The sequence below is a fragment of the Nomascus leucogenys genome, chromosome X (assembly GCF_006542625.1).
Source record: "Nomascus leucogenys isolate Asia chromosome X, Asia_NLE_v1, whole genome shotgun sequence".
Classification (NCBI taxonomy): Eukaryota; Metazoa; Chordata; class Mammalia; order Primates; family Hylobatidae; genus Nomascus; species Nomascus leucogenys.
This window is the reverse complement of record NC_044406.1, coordinates 22,552,727-22,567,522: the sequence shown is the minus strand read 5'-3', so window position 1 is coordinate 22,567,522 and position 14,796 is coordinate 22,552,727. Positions and strand designations below refer to the sequence as shown.

The window sequence follows — 14,796 nt, the reverse complement described above, 5'->3', positions numbered from 1 at the left end:
CTGCGCCCAGCTTTTTTTTATTTTGTAAAGGAAAGACGGGGTCTTGCCGTGTTGCCCCAGCTGGTCTCAAAATCCTGGCCTCAAGCAGTCATCCTGCCTTGGCCTCCCACAGTGCTGAGATTATAGGCATGAGCCACCATGCCAGTTCGGTGTGGTTTCAATTTGCATTTCTTTAATGACTAATGGATGTTCAGCATCTTTTCATGTACTCATTAAGCCATTCATATCTCTTCTTTGGTAGAATGGCTATTCAAATATTTTGCCTACTTTTATTTTTATTTTTATTTTTTTAGAGAAAGGGACTTGCTCTGTCATCCAGGCTGGAATGCAGCAATCATAGTTCACTGCAGCCTTGAACTCTTGGGCTCAAATGATCCTCCTACTTCAGCCTCACAAGTAGCTGGGAGTTCTGTCATCCAGGCTGGAGTGCAGTGGTGCAATCATAGCTCACTGCAGCTTGAACTCCTGGGCTCAAAAGATCCTCCTGCTTCAGCCTCACAAGTAGCTGGGAGTACAGAGGCATGCCACCATGCCCAGGCAATTTTGGATTTTTTTTGTAGAGATGGGATCTTGCTGTATTGCCCAGGCTAGTGCCCTTTTTATTTTCTTTCTTTCTTTTTTTTTTTTTTGTTTTTTGGAGACAGAGTTTTGTTCTGTCACCGAGGCTGGAGTGCAGTGGCATAATCATGGCTCACTGCAGCCTCAACCTCCTAGGCTCAAATGATCCTCCTACCTCAGCCTCTCAAGTAGGGATCTCAACTGGGATCACAGGGGTGTGCTGCCAGGCCTGGCTAATTTTTAAATTTTTTGTAGAGACAAAGTCTCAGTATGTTGCCCAGGCTGGTCTCAAACTCCTGGGCTCAAGTGATCCACCCGCCTCAGCCTCCCAAAGTGCTGGGATTACAGGTGTGAGCTACTGCACCCAGCTCGGTGCCCATTTTTTTTGAAAAATTTAAATATTTTTTGAAATAGAAACAGGGTCTCACTATGTTGCCCGGGCTGGTCCTGAACTCTGGAGCTCAAGCAGTCCTCCCACTTTGGCCTCCCAAAGTGTTGGGATTACAGGCATGAACCACCGCACCAAGCCCATTTTTAAATTGGGTTATTTAGCTCCTTAATATTGGGTTGCAAGAGTTTTTTTTTTTTTAATATTCTGGATTTTTTAAAATATTCTGGATACAAGTCCTTTATCAGATATTTGATTTGTAGATGTTTTCTCTCAGTCTGTAGTTTGTCTTTTCATTTTCTTACTGGTGTCTTTGAAGAGTAAAAGTTTTTAACTTTCTTTTTTTTTTTTTTTTTGAGACGGAGTCTTTCTCTGTCCCCCAGGCTGGAGTGCGGTGGCGCGATCTCGGCTCACTGCAACCTCCATCTCCTGGGTTCACGCCATTCTCCTGCCTCAGCCTCCCGAGTAGCTGGGACCACAGGCGCCCACCAACACGCCCGGCTAATTTTTTTGTATTTTTTAGTAGAGACAGGGTTTCACCGTGTTAGCCAGGATGGTCTCGATCTCCTGACCTCGTGATCCACCCGCCTCGGCCTCCCAAAGTGCTGGGATTACAGGCTTGAGCCACCGCGCCCTGCCTTAACTTTCATGAAGTCAATTTATATATTTATTTTCTTTTTTATGAATCATGCTTTTCGTGTCATATATAAGAATGCTTTGGACCAGGCGCAGTGGTTCACACCTGTAATCCCAGCACTTCGGGAGACCGAGGCGGGCAGATCACAAGGTCAGGAGTTTGAGACCAGCCTGGCCAACATAGTGAAACCCAGTCTCTATTAAAAATACAAAAAATTAGCCAGGCATGGTGGCAGGCGCCTGTAATGCCAGCTACTCGAAAAGCCGAGGCAGGAGAATCTCTTGAACCCGGGAGGCAGAGGTTGCAGTGAGCTGAGATTGCGCCACTGTACTCCAGCCTGGACGACAGTGCGAGACTCCATCTCAAAAAAAAAAAAAAAAAAAGAACACTTTGCCTAACCCAAGGTCACAAAGATTTACTTTTATATTTTCTTCTTAAAGGTTTGTAGTTTTAGCTCTTACATTTAGGTATGTGATCCATTTTGACTTAATTTTTGTGTATGGTTTGAGGTGATTTTTTTTTTTTTTTTTGAGATGGAGCCTGGCTCCGTTGCCCAGGCTGCAGTGCAGTGGCACGACCTCAGCTCACTGCAACCTCCACCTCCCGGGTTCAAACGATTCTCCTACCTCAGCCTCCTGAGTAGCTGGGATTACAGATGTGCATCATCATGCCCAGCTAATTTTTATATTTATTTTAGTAGAGACAGGGTTTCATCATGTTGGCCAGGCTGGTCTGGAACTCCCCACCTCAGGTGATCCGCCCACTTTGGCCTCCCAAAGTGCCGAGATTACAGGTGTGAGCCGCTGCACCCGGCCAAGGTGAAGGTTTAAGTCTATCTTTCTTTTTGCCTGTGGATATCCAGTTGTCCCAGCACTATTTGTTGAAAAGACTACCCTTTCCCTATTGAATTGTTTTAGCACCTTTGTCAAAAATAAATGGACCATTAAAAAAAGAGTTTAGTGGCCGGGCGCAGTGGCTCACGCCTGTAATCCCAGCACTTTGGGAGGCCAAGGCGGGTGGATCACAAGGTCAGGAGATGGAGACCAGCCTGGCTAACACGGTGAAACCCTGTCTGTACTAAAAATACAAAAAAATTAGCCGAGCGTGGTGGCGGACGCCTGTAGTCCCAGCTGCTCGGGAGGCTGAAGCAGGAGAATCGCTTGAACCTGGGAGGCCGAGGTTGCAGTGAGCCGAGATTGCACCACTGCACTCCAGCCTGGCCACAGAGCGAGACTCTGTCTCAAAAAAATAATAATAATAATAAAAGAGTTTATTTCGCCTGACGTGGTGGCTCACACCTGTAATCCCAGCACTTTGGGAGGCTGAAGTGGGCGGATCATGAGGTCAGGAGATCGAGACCATCCTGGCTAACACGGTGAAACCCTGTCTCTACTAAAAATACAAAAAATTAGCCGGGCGTGGTGGCAGGCGCCTGTAGTCCCAGGTACTCGGGAGGCTGAGGCAGGAGAATCGTGTGAACCCGGGAGGTGGAGCTTGCAGTGAGCTGAGATCAGGCCACTGCACTCCAGCCTGGGTGACAGAGCAAGACTTCGTCTCAAAAAAAAAAAAAAAAAATGGTTTATTTCTGGACTGTCATTCTGTTCTTTTTTTTTTTTTTTTTTTTTTTTTTTTTTTTTGAGGAGTCTCGCTCTGTCCCCAGGCTGGAGTGCAGTGGGTGATCTGGCTCACTGCAAGCTCCGCCTCCTGGTTACGCCATTCTCCTAGCTCTCAATAGCTGGACTACAGGCCCCCACCACGCTGCTATTTTTGTATTTTTAGTAGAGCGGGTTTACGGTCTCGATCTCCTGACTCGTGATCGCCTGCCTCGCCCCAAGTGCTGGATCAGCGTGAGCCACCGCGCCCGGCCCCATTGATCTATAAGTCTATCTTCATACCAGTATCACACTGTTTTGATTTTTGTAATTTTATACCACATTTTGAAATTGGGAAGTAGTCCTTTAACCATGTTCTTTTTCAAAATTATTTGGCTATTTTTGGGGCCTTTGCATTTCCATATCTATTTTAGGATCAGCTTGTGAATTTCTATAAAAAAGCCTGCTGGAGGCAGTTGGGACAAAACTATAGAGCCCAGGGGCAGTCCCTGAATGACCAGGCCAGTGTTGCCCCTGGTGTCACTAAGTGGTCCCCTGCTGGTTTGTTGGGAGTGAAGGGAATCCAGGCTGGCAGAGCTGGAGCCAGTTGGGGAGCAGGGTTCTGGGAGCTCTGCAAAATCAGTAGCAAGTGCTGGGAAAGGTGCATGCCGGAGACACTCAGAGCTCTGAAGACTTGCTTGAGGCTAGCCCAGTGAAGAAAAACCCAGAGATTCATGTTTCAGAGCTCCCAAGACTTGCTTGAGGCTAGCCCAGTGAAGAAAAACCCAGAGACTCATGTTTCCAGAGGTCAGTCTGTCAGGCAGGAAGGACCCAGGATTTGAACCCAGCTTCAGTCTGCAGGCTCTGAGGCTGCCCAGGCTGGGAAAGTCCAAGGATGGGTCCTGGTGGTGCTCCACTTCCAGTTCTTTAAAGAATGCTGCTTTTTATTCTCTTAACCCCTTCAAGTGGGTGCAGACTTCTCATTAGCAGCTGGAAGACATTCTTCCCACATTTTACCCTTCCTGGCCCAAGAGAGCATCCAGAAGGCAGTAGGACCTGGTTTTTCAGGTACTGGGAACAAGGGTCTCACTGCTTGGACTCTGCTTAGAGTAGGGATGGTAAATATCCTGCCTGCATGGCTTTACCCCCCTGCTAATCCCAAAGCAGGTATGTTCTGGTTGTCACAGAGTTTCATTGAGCCCAGCTGCAGCCACGTGGCCATCTGGAGCTGGTGCTGTAGGTGACCATCTGGTACACTGAGGGGACCAGTTTGCCTCCTCCACTCTATAAGTTGTCATCTTGGGAGACAGGGAAGAGAAGGTGGTGGGCCAGTCCTGTGTCCTCCTCCACTTCCCATGCCCCTACGTTACCCATCTGTGTCTCCTCTGCAAAAGGAGAGGAAGAGGCATTAAGGGATGAAGGGTGATTATGTATTACTTATCCATTTCTAAATAAACATTTGTTATTCCAAAAAAAAAAAGAAAAAAGCCTGCTGGATTTTCTTTTATTGTGGTAAAAATTTACCATCATAACCATTTTTAATTGTACGTAGTGTTAGTTTTTTGTTTGTTTTTGTTTTTGACGGAGTTTATCTCTGTCGTCCAGGCTGGAGTGCAGTGGCATGATCTCACTGCAACCTCTGCTTCCCAGGTTCAAGCGATTCTCCTGCCTCAGCCTCCCGAGTAGCTGGGATTACAGGCATCTGGCACCATGCCCAGCTAATTTTTGTATTTTTAGTAGAGATGGGGTTTCACTGTGTTGGCTAGGCTGGTGTCAAACTCCTGACCTCGTGATCCGCCTGCCTCAGCCTCCCAAAGTGCTGGGATTACAAGCGTGAGTCATAGCGCCCGGCCAGTTGTGTTAGTTATATGTGCATTGTTGTGCAACCGATCTCTAGAACCTTTTCATCTTGCAAAACTGAAACCCTGTACCCATTTAATTTTTAAGACAGGGTCACGCTATGTTCCCCTCAGGCTGGCCTTGAACTCCAGGGTTTAACAGATCCTCCTGCCTTAGTCTTCTGAGTAGCTGGGACTACAGGCATGTGCCATCACACCCAATTAAGTTTTACCCTGCTCTCCTGCTGGGTGGTTTTTTTTTTTGTTGTTGTTGTTGTTTGTTTGTTTGTTTTGAGACGGAGTCTCGCTCTGTCGCCCAGGCTGGAGTGAAGTGGTGCGACCTCGGCTCACTGCAAGCTCCGCCTCCCGTGTTCACGCCATTCTGCTGCCTCAGCCTCCCAAGTAGCTGGGACTACAGGCGCCCGCCACCACACCTGGCTAATTTTTTGTATTTTTAGTAGAGACGGGGTTTCACCGTGTTAGCCAGATGGTCTCGATCTCCTGACCTCATGATCCGCCCGCCTCGGCCTCCCAAAGTGTTGGGATTACAGGCATGAGCCACCGTGCCTGGCCATCCTGCCCGGCCAGCCTGCTGGATTTTTAATAGGAATTGTTTTGAATCTGTAGATCAATTGGGAATAACCATCATCTTGACAATATTGACATCTCTGGCCGGGCGCAGTGGCTCACGCCTGTAATCCTAGCACTTTGGGAGGCCCGAGGCGGGTGGATCACGAGGTCAGGAGATCGAGGCCATCCTGGCTAACACGGTGAAACCCCGTCTCTACTAAAAATACAAAAAATTAGCGAGGCGTCATGGTGAGCGCCTGTAGTCCCAGCTACTCCGGAGGCTGAGGCAGGAGAATAGCGTGAACCCGGGAGGCAGAGCTTACAGTGAGCCGAGATCATGCCACTGCACTCCAGCCTGGGCAACAGAGCGAGACTCCATCTCAAAAAAAAAAAAAAAAAAAAAAAAAAAATAGCGGCGGGTGGCGGGCCTGTAGTCCAGCTACTCGGAGGCTGAGGCAGGAATGGGTGAACCAGGGCGGAGCTTGCAGTGAGCCGACATGCCATGCACTCCAGCCTGGGCGACAGAGTGAGACTCCATCTCAAAAAAAAAAAAAAAAAAAACCCTCCAATCCCAGAAGGCTATCCTGCCTCACCTATGCTTAACATTCTCACCTCCCTCACCAAGACAGTGCTGCCTCTTCTAACAAGTCCCTAAGACAGCATGAAATTCACCCCTCCTTTTGTCCAGGCCTGTGCCCAGACGTCTATGTGTGAAACTATACCCCTGCTTTCTCTTCCACTACCCACACACAAAGCTGAGGAGGCCAGAATTGACTTACCTAAAGTCCCTCTCTGCCCTGTATCTAGAAAGAAATTCTGTCTTAGAGATAGTTTTGCAATCACTAGGTTTTTATTAATTTTTTTTGTTTTGTTTTGTTTTTTGAGACAGAGTCACACTCTGTCACCCAGGCTGGAGTACAGTGGTGCAATCACGGCTCACTGCAGCCTTGACCTCCCGGACTCAAGCGATCCTCCCACTTCAGCCTGGGTAGCTGGAACCACAAGTTCACAGCACCACGCTGGGCTAATTTTTGTATTTCTTGTAGAGATGGGGTCTCCCTATGTTGCCAGGCTCGTCTCAAACTCCTAGGCTCAAGCCATTCGCCCCCCTCGGCCTCCCAAAGTGCTAGGATTACAAGTGTGAGCCACTGCACCCAGCCTGTTTTTTAGTTTTTTTAATTTTAATTTTAATTTTTTTTGAGACGGCGTCTTGCTCTGTCGCCCAGGCTGGAGTGCAATGGCATGATCTCAGCTCACTGCAACCTCTGCCTCCCGTGTTCAAGCGATTCTCCTGCCTCAGCCTCCTGAGTAGCTGGGATTACAGGTGCCCGCCACCACGCCTGGCTAATTTTTGTATTTTTAATAGAGACAGGGTTTCACCATGTTGGCCAGGCTGGTCTCGAACTGCTGACCTCATGATCTGCCTGCTTCGGCCTCCCAAAGTTCCGGGATTACAGGCGTGAGCCACCGCACCCGGCCATCACTGTGTTTTTAAGAACTTAGTTTTAGAATCAATAAATAACCTCAGAGCCTACATTCAATCTTCTCTATCCTTAACCACAGTCCCCAAACCCTGAAGTTGTGCTGCTGGCAACAATAGTTACTGGAGGTTTTTTTTTCTTTCTTTCTTTTTTCTTTTTCCACTTCTTTCGTCATACAACACCATGTAGCAGCTCTTTATTCCTGCTACTCACCTCAACTCTGGCACTCACACTTAGAATGTGTGCATGTTTGGGTACACATCTACTGAAATGCAGTACTTAAGAATATGTAGCTTGGGCTGAGTGCGGTGGCTCACGCCTATAATCCCAGCACTTTGGGAAGCCAAGGCGGGCGGATCACCTGAGGTCAGGAGTTCGAGACCAGCTTGGCCAACGTGGTGAAACCCTATGTCTACTAAAAATACAAAAAATAAGCAGGGCGTGGTGGCGGGTGCCTGTAATCCCAGCTACTTGGGAGGCTGAGGCAAGAGAATCGCTTGAACCCAGGAGGCAGAGGTTGCAGTGAGCCGAGACTGCACCATTGCACTCCAGCCTGGGCAACAAGAGCGACACTCCATCTCAAAAAAACAAACAAAACAAAACACAAAAACAAATATGTGGCTCGTATCTTGAGGCTTCTAAAGCATAGTGTTATTTTTCATTGGTTCATAAAGAACTTAAAAGTGATTAATTTTGCTGAGCACAGTGGCTCAAGCCTGTATTTTGAGCTACTCAGGAGACTGAGGCAGGAGGATCCCTCGAGCTCAGGAGTTCGAGGCTGCAGTAAGCTATGATCACTATGATCGCACCATTGCACTCCAACCTGGGCTACAGAGGGATACCTCATCTCTTAAAAAAAAAAACTTATTTTTTAATGATTAATTTTGGGAAAGGGGGTATGTTACTCCTTTTAACATTTTCATTTACTAAGAGGCATTGTCTACGTTGCATTTCAAAGTAAATAGATGTAGTTAAAATTATGACATTCGTTTCATCTTTCATTGATAGTGGATGTTTAGCAATTACAGTACTTTTCTATCTGGCTTAGCATAGCACACTCTTTGTCTTACTCTTATCTCACTGGCTACTCCTTCTCTGTCTCCTTGACAGTCCCGTATCTTCTCCCGGATGACTCCCTCACACTGCTGTGCCTCAAAGCCCACTCCTCACTGTACACTCAGCCCCTTGATAATCTCATAACTGAAGCTGAAGCATAATGTTATTTTTCATCGGTTCATAAGGAGCACACAGATGATTACTTTCTTTTTAAGGTTTTCATTTACAAGGGGGCATTGTCTACACCATGTTTCAAGGTAAATATATTCCATTAAAATGGCAATATTCATTGCATCTTTTATTGATAGTGAATGTTTAGCAACTTCCAGTAACTTTCTCTCTAGCTTGTAGCATTCCACACTCTTGTCTGATCTCCTAGAACCAGTTCCCTCTGTTCTCCAGGATGGCTCCCTGGGCCCAGTCCTACCTCTGGGCCCAGTCCTTGCAGCTTTTCCTTCCTCCCCACTCCCTTCAAAACTGATCCTCCTGAGGTCTTTGCGATGTCAGGAAATGACAATTCCGTCCTTCCAGTTGCTCAGGACGGAAAACCTTGATGTTATCCATGACTCCTCTCTTTTCCTTTATCCCTACCTCCAGGAAATCCTGTTGGTTCTTCCTCCAGAATATTTGCAAAGTCTAAGCACTTCTCACCATCTCCACTGTAGCCTCCATTCCATTCCATTCCATTCCATTCCGTTATCCGAATAGTCTCCTAACCCATCTCCCTGCTTCTGCCCTAGTCCATCTAAATTCTGTTATTTACATAGCAGCCTGAGTGTCAAATCATACTGGTCCTCTTCACAAAACCTTCCAGTGGTTCCCAATTTCTCACAGGCCAAAGACCTTACAGTTGCCTACCAGGTTTTATGCACTCTGGTCCCTAATTTCATTCAAGGCAAGGCTCAAATGATACCTCCTACTTTGATCATCCCAGTTAAAACTGGAACACCCTTCCCCAGCTCTGTTATTTTCCATAGCATTTATCACATTCTGATTTGGGGAATAGACGCCATAGAATTAGTCCAGGCTGACCACCACACAAACAACAAATCTAAAAATAGCAAACTCCACCACCACCTGGATTGGGAGTGGGTTAATACAGAGTCCAGAGTTGCTACAACATATTATCTAAAAGAAACAGGATGTACAAAGAAACAGCAAAGTGTGACCCATACTCAGGAAAATAAGGAGTCAACAGAAAACTACCTCTGAGGGTTCAGTGTTACTGCCATCAGTGCAATTATAGTTTTTTTTTGTCCTGCATTTTCACATAAGATTATATTAGAAACAATTTCATAAGTCATTAAAACTTCTATGAAAATAATATATATATTTTTTGAGGCAGAGTCTCCCTCTTTCGCCCAGTCTCCCGGATTCAAGCACTTCTCCTGCTTCAACCTCCCAAGTAGCTGGGATTACAGGCATGCGCCACCACGCCTGGCTAATTTCTTTGTATTTTTAGTAGAGATGGGGTTTCCCATGTTGGCCAGGCAGGTCTCAAACTCCTGACCTCAAGTAATCCACCCACCTCAGCCTCTCAAAGTGCTGGGATTACAGGCGTGAGCCACCACACCCGGCCACATTTACCACATTCTAACAGGCCACATAATTTGCTTATTTATTACCTGACACATGTAATCCGTACAAGGGCTAGAGTTTCCATGTTTTATTCACTGATGGATCCCCAGTGGGTAGAACAAGACTTGGCATGTACTAGGCACTTACAAATACTTATGGAATGAATAAATGAATAGTATAGTAGATTGCAAACCAACAATTTGTGGAATTAAGTAGGAATAAAAATACAACAATGTGAAGATCATTTACTATGTTAATATAATTACATGGTACAGTGGAAAGATCATGGGGTGGCTGGGTGCGGTGGATCACGCCTGTAATCCCAGCACTTTGGGAGGCCGAGGTGGATGGATTACTTGAGGTCAGGAGTTCGAGACCAGCCTGGCCAACATGGGAAAACCCATCTCTACTAAAGTTACAAAATTTAGCCGGGCGTGGTGGTGTTTGCTTGTAGTCCCAGCTACTTGGGAGGCTGAGGCAGGAGAATCACTTGAACCTGGGAGGCAGAGGTTGCAGTGAGCCAATCACGCCACTGCACTCCAGCCTGAACGATAGAGAGAGATTCTGTCTCAAAAAAAAGAAAAAGTAAAAAGAAAAGTGATTACCAAGACAACTACCACAGACTGGGAATTTCTGAAAAGCCTCAACTTTTCTTTTTTTTTTGAGACAGCGTCTAGTTCCGTTGCTCAGGCTGGAGTGCAGTGATGCAATCTCGATTCACGGCAACCTCTGCCTCCTGGGCTCAAGCTATACTCCTACCTCAGCCTCCTGAGTAGCTGGGACCGCAGGCCTGCGCCACCATGCCAGCTAATTTTTTGTATTTTTAATAGAGACGGAGTTTCACTATGTTCGTCAGGCTGGTTTCCAACTCCTGACCTCTAATGATCCGCCCAACTTGGCCTCCCAAAGTGCTGGAATTACAGGCGTGAGCCACCACGCCCGGCCTCAATTTCTTAAAAAACAAAAACAGGTGGGAGGAGGAGGGTATACAGTATCCTAAATCCTCAGAACCCCTGGGGAGGAACCTCATTCCAACTCCACCAGCACTCCCAGGCCCAAGCCTCTAGCATGCTTCCGACCTCGCTAGCTGCTAAATAGATAGCTATTGAGGAATGTGTATTCTCAAATACTTAGGCTAGAGGGCTAAGAAAAGACAGCTTCCATCTACCTCTGTGGGACTCTACCAGTGTGAAAGGATACTCTGAAGGTATTTAACAACTCCCATTACAGTCCAGAAGTTGGTGGGGAAAGTTAAAATATATTTTCTTTTCTTTTTTTTTGAGACGGAGTTTTTGTTCTGTTGCCTGAGCTGGAGTGCAGTGGCTCACGCTTGTAATCCCAGCACTTTGGGAGGCCGAGGCGGGCAGATCATGAGGTCAGGGGTTTGAGACCAGCCTAGCCAACACAGTGAAACCCCGTCTCCACTAAAAATACAAAAATTAGCTGGGCACAGTGGCGAGCGCCTGTAATCGCAGCTACTCGGGAGGCTGAGGCAGGATAATCGCTTGAACCCAGGAGGCAGAGATTGCAGTGAGCCGACATCCACTGCACTCCAGCCTGAGAGACAGACTCCATCTCAGAAAAAAAGCAAACAAACAAAAACAAAACAAACAAACAAAAAAAAAAAACAAGAAAAGTTAGCCGAGCATGGTGGGGCACGCCCGTGGTCCTAGCTATTCGGGAGGCTGAGGTGGAAGGATCGCTTGAGCCCGGGAGGTCAAGGCTGCAGTGAGCTGAGATCATGCCTCTGCCCTCCAGCCTGGCCAACAGTGAGACCGTCTCAAAAAAAAAAAAGTAATAATAACATAAAAATAAGAAATAAGAGTGAAAGAGGCATCATTGATTGAAGATAACTTGGGGGGGGGGTTATATAGTAAACGTATAGATCGATCGAAAGACACAGCCCAGTTTTAGAAACTACATAAATATCCAAAAAAGCACATTTGAAATTCCACATATGAGACCTTGCACGGCCGGGCGCGGTGGCTCACGCTTGTAATCCCAGCACTTTGGGAGGCCGAGGCGGGCGGATCACGAGGTCAGGAGATCGAGACCACGGTGAAACCCCGTCTCTACTAAAAATACAAAAAATTAGCCGGGCGTAGTGGCGGGCGCCTGTAGTCCCAGCTACTCGGAGAGGCTGAGGCAGGAGAATGGCGTGAACCCGGGAGGCGGAGCTTGCAGTGAGCCGAGATCGCGCCACTGCACTCCAGCCTGGGCGACAGAGCGAGACTCCGTCTCAAAAAAAAAAAAAAAAAAAAAAAAAAGAGACCTTGCAACGTCAAAATAAGGAGGGACGGGGAGCATGGTGATCACACAATGGCTTATGACATCACTCACTACATTTATACCTGGTACACAGAGCGCAGAAACGTTTCAGCTCTTGCTTGAATCAAGAACAGAAGTCTCTCTTTAGACAGGTCAGTGCCACATAGTAATGTATAGCTTAAAATGTTAGTTAATGTACAAAAATCCAAATTCAGCGTTTAGATGTTCGGGAATAATGCATGAAAATTTAAATATTCAGAAGTGGAATGTATGCATTTTTAAAGTTTATTTTATGATTTAATTTTCAAAAATTTGTTTTAATGTGAAATTCTGGGGTAATTTGTCATGTAGTAATAGAAATACAGCAAGCAGGGATTTTTAAATAACAGAAATATCTTAAAGGAGCTATTGGAAAACATGGAAAAAAGTGTGAACAACTTGGGAATTTCAGTGTCTTACAGTTTTTTTTAAAGCTTGTTATAGTTTAAATTGGAATAAGGAAGCTTATTTCCAAAAGATTGAAGTGATTCTGTTATCTCTCCCACGAAGTAGTCTACTTCAGCAAAACAGTACACCGTGTGCTATTTTGGCCTCTTGGGAAAGATGGCATGTTCAAGTTTGCTAGAAAGAGGTAATGATCGCTTTTAGCGACACCTCTCACGGAAAGTTCATCGAGATATTGGTCTAGAGAGAAAATGGCGGCGGGGGGTGGGGGTGGGGGTGGGGGAAGCCGAAATACCTCAGTTTAGGATCTGCTATGGGCAATGGATGCCCTAATTTAAGGTTAATTGTAGAACCACGGGCTTCCAACTGTGTATTTCCGTCATCTACACTTTTCCCAGAAAGAGATGCCATAATAAATTTACAAAACAGTCCTATAGTCTAGTTTTATATTCTTGCCAAGAAAAGGTAATACTTAAAAAGTACTAGCTAGAATTCTATAGCTGATGTGTTAAAAACGAACAACAAAAAATCACTGCCCTCTGAATGTTCGTTCTTGATTATTTTGACGTAAGTAGAGACAGAACAGCTTTTTTAAATCCGGCATTATCTCCGGGTGGTGCAGACATGCAATTTTTTACGAATTTTCCCACCCCTGGGAAATCGATTTCTGAAACGTGTAATTGTTGTGCAGTAAGCCAAGTGGACAGTGACGCAATAGTCCACTGCAAGTTGCTGTACAAAAATGATGTCATTTGGCGCAGATCTAGTCACTTTTATAACAGGTAGCTATGGAAAAGCTCCCTCCACCTTGTCCCCGATTCCCCCACCCCCACCGTGGCCAAGATGCAAAGACACTTTCCTGGCTTCCTAGCCCTCAACTTGTCGAGGGTGGGCGCACCGCAGTGGCTGGGGGCCCATCGCTCGTGCAGGCGGAGAGAGACCGCTGCAAGGAGACGAGGACAGCTGAGTGTCCTCAGCCCCGACGGCGGCGCCGCGGGGGAAGCTGCGTCGGGCCCAGTCCGGGGCCGCGACGCCCGGTCGCCTGTTTTCCTCGGTGGGAAACCGCTGGCGTGGCGGGCCAGCAGCCGGGACGCGGGGCGCCGCGGGCGCGGGACAGCCTTCCCCGCCCCCTCTTCCCCCCAGTTCCCACACCCGCTCCCGCTCCCGTGGCGCCGGAAGTGACGCGTTTTGGGCTGAAAGATGGCGGCATTGGCGCTAGACCAGGGGGAAGGTAAACACCAGCCAGGCCACGGGCTGGCCCCCTCGGGGCGCCAGCAGGGGCCGAGGGGGGGCCTCCCCGGCCAGCTCCCCGCCCCCAACGGCTTCCCACCCTCCGCCCTCTCTCCCAGCGTGGCGGGCTTCCGCGTCAAGACGACGGCGCACGGGGCCCCCTGCCGGCCAGCCCCGCCTCCCTGGGCGGGCCCCGGGCGGCTCCCGCGGCCCGCAGGGGGCGCGCGGCCCGGAGCGGCCCCCGGCTCGTGGCCCCGCACGCCCCGCCCCTTCCCCGCCCCTTTCCCGCCTTCCTCCACCCCCGGCGTGGGTGATCCCGAGGCTCGGCGCGCTTCGGGGCAGAAGCCCAGAGACGCCGTCCTCGACGCTGCCTCAGCTGGTGCTTCTGTCTCTGCCTGCTGCCCCCTCAGCCCTTTCCCCCTCCCGCGGCCCCAGTCGGCCCTCCCGCCGAGCCCCGCCGGGTGCTGCGAGGCCCCCGGCGTTGGCAAGGTCGGTCCGGGCCCCGACGCCGCGCCGCCTCGTGCGGAGCCCGACTGTCTGGTTTCGCGACTCAGCGCTGTCTTCTTTCCCAGGACTTATCCAGAGGGGGCTGCAGGCGAGCACGCTCGTGCCCCGCCGGAGCGACCCGGCTCGTGCCGGGAGCGGCCGCTCGTAGACGTCCGAGGAGCCTGCCGAGTGCCGTCCCGGCGCCCGACCGCCCACCCATCGGCCCGCTGGCCCGGTTCTTCCTGATGCAGACTGCCGTCCACTAAAGGCTGGACAGGACCCCCCGAGGTACGTAGCCGCCCCTGGCCGCCGGCCTGCGGAGCCCGGGCTTCGCCCGCGGCCCCGAGCTAGGCACGAATTCGCCGGCCCTCTCCGCACGGACCCGAGTCAAACATTTGGTAGACGCCGGGACCTCATTTGTCTTCGAGTTTACTTAAATTGTTTGAAATGTAATTTTTTTTTTTTCCAGACAGAGCGAGGAAGAAAAAGGAAGAAGCATAATTCAGCCATTTTTTGCAGCACACAGCTGCAGGTACCATGATTATTTTTTGCCTAACCCGTTCCTTCCCTTTAACAATTCAATTTATGCCTGAAATAGAACTATGCAAAATGCGAGGCATAAAACTAGGAATCGGAAGGTCTGGGTTCGACTTGGGTGACTCCGAGAAAA

General features: G+C 48.5%; 1 protein-coding gene across 1 annotated transcript in view; it reads left to right on the top strand.

Annotated features, from left to right (window-relative positions):
* Positions 1-14,212: 14,212 nt before the first annotated feature.
* Positions 14,213-14,796, top strand: part of KLHL15 (kelch like family member 15) — a 44,983-nt gene continuing 44,399 nt past the window's right edge. The window contains exon 1 of the mRNA XM_003261154.3: positions 14,213-14,414. The gene's annotated coding sequence lies outside the window, so the exon portion shown is untranslated. The remainder of the gene's footprint in view (positions 14,415-14,796) is intronic.